Genomic DNA, 2472 nt, shown 5'->3' with positions numbered 1-2472 from the left:
AACCATGAAAAGTTTGTGATTGTTAAGAAGCAGAAAGCTTTCTTAAAGTGACCTCTTAGGAAAAAACAGGCTTTGAAGATCTATTTTTTCAAACATTTTATTCCACAAATGATCATTCAAGCCAGACTTTAGAAATGGGTCTGTCAGCAGCCAAGAATGGGGCAAGTATTGGTATAGGATATTTTAACCATAATAAAATGACTAATGGAAAGTTTTAAAAATATTTCCTGAGGTATGAAAACATAAAATTGTAATGATAAGACCCTTGCATGATTACAAAATTTCTATGCTGATGTAGTTACACTCTCGGAGTTATTCAAAGATGGATGCAGAAATAAATTATACATCAATATAGTCATTGATAATGTAGGTATTTATGTACATATATACCTACCTGATCAATAAAAATACAAATAGATAATTTTGTCAATTGTATCTAGCAAACTTTTAGAAGATCTCATGAGGCATACAGATGTTTAAGATTTTTTTTAGCAGCCATTATAGCAGCATCAGGAACCTACAAGTTAAGATGTAAGACAAATAAACAGGTATTATAATTGTTCCAGGGTTTCATGATAATCCCTGTGAGAAGAATTCAAATAAATGTCTGAAATAGCCTACTGTAGATATTTACATTGAAAAGAAGTAAAAAATCCCCTATAATGACTAAGAAAAATATTATTTGCTTATGAACCATTTCCAATTGGAAACTAATAATGTAAGAATACAAGATAGAAAATTTTTAAAAGTTAGTTATGAGTTTTTTAATGCTAACCAGCAAGATATAAAATAATTTCTCTTTACTTCATAAATGTTTGTACTGTACAGAGAATTTACAGTTTTAAGAAGAATGATTGATGTGCTGAATTTTTAAAAGTTCACATAATTTAGTAATATAACCTCCTTTTCTGTTATGATTTGAAGCATTTTCAGCTGTAATGGCTGTTGAGTCTCTAGTATAAGGGCCTTAGCCAAAGCCAGGAGTTGCCTATAAAGTTCTTTTTGACAGAAACTGGGATGGAATCCAGGCTCATTTCAGCAATATTTGTGGAGAAGAGGATTGAACTCAATATATTTGACCCAAAAGTGCATTTTTAGGGCTTGCACTATATTTATTAAAGCCTTGTGGCAGAACTAGAAGTTATTAAATGGGTGAGAGCTGGCTTATAAAGACACAGTTCTAAGCAGTAATAGTTCAATTCGACATATTTTTACTGATCACCTACCTGGAGTCATATTCCAGGCTAGGAACTCATGGTTATAAAAAAGAGGCAAATATCATCCACAGATTCAGGCAACTCAAAATCTAATAGAGAAAGAAGGCAAATATAAATAACACATGGCACAGTAGGAGAAAAGATTGTAAAAGGGATAGAGTTCAACAAGGAGACATAGATACTGAAAAGATCAGGACTGCATTCACAACGGAAGTAGCGTTTGAGTTGGGTGCTGATAAAATGGCTCATGACCAGTGTGTGTGGGGGTTGAGGGATAGAATCTCAGCTAAAAAATTAGTAAACACAGAATACACTTGAGGAACTGAAGTTAGCATTTCAGGAAGCAACAGTTTGGCGGATTGTAAAATACATGTATTTAGAAGAAAATATAGGGCTACATTATTTGAAACATGATTTAAAAATGGTATAAACTATTTGAAATTAATATGGTCTTGTCATTGTCATTTATTCAATTGTAGTTGGAAGGATATGCTAGCCATACGAGAAGAAATGTCAGAGAAAACAGATAAAGTCACTGCTTCCCTACTCACCAGACAAGTGATCCTATGCATTAGTTTCCTATTGCTGCTGAAACAAATTACCACAATCAGTGGCTTAAAACAACACAAATTTATTCTCTGACAGTTCAGGAGGTCTGATGTTCAAAATGGGTCATGAGGGCTGTATTTCATGTGGAGGTGCTAGGGGAGAACCTATTTCCTTGCCATTTCCAGCCCTTGAAGACCCCTATATTCCTTGGCTCATGGACCGTTCCTCTATCTTCAAAGCCAGTAGCACAGCATCTTCAAATCTTTCTCCTTTTCTGACTGCTTCTATTATTACATCTTCTCCAACTAAGCCCTTTCGTCTCCCTCTTATAAACACACTTGTAATTATATTAGGCTTGTCCCAATAATTCAGCATTATCGTTCCATCTCAAAATTCTTTTTTTTTCAATTTTTTTTTTTATTTCAGCATGTGACAGGGGTACAAAAATGTTCAGGTTACGTATATTGCCCTTGCCCCACCCGAGTCAGAGCTTCAAGTGTGTCCATCCCCCAGTTGGTGTGCACCACACTCATTAGGTATGTATATACCCATCCCCTCCACTCCCTCCTCCCATCTGCCCGACACCGATGAATGTTATACTATATATGCACTTAAGTGTTGATCAGTTAATACCAATTTGATGGTGAGTACATGCGGTGCTTGTGTTTCCATTCTTGTGATACTTCATTTAGTAGAATGGGCTCCA

This window comes from Propithecus coquereli, unplaced genomic scaffold (genome assembly GCF_000956105.1).
Source record: "Propithecus coquereli isolate 6110/MARCELLA unplaced genomic scaffold, Pcoq_1.0 Scaffold21, whole genome shotgun sequence".
NCBI lineage: Eukaryota > Metazoa > Chordata > Mammalia > Primates > Indriidae > Propithecus > Propithecus coquereli.
The sequence above is the reverse complement of the archived record's forward strand: the minus strand, read 5'-3'. Positions refer to the sequence as shown.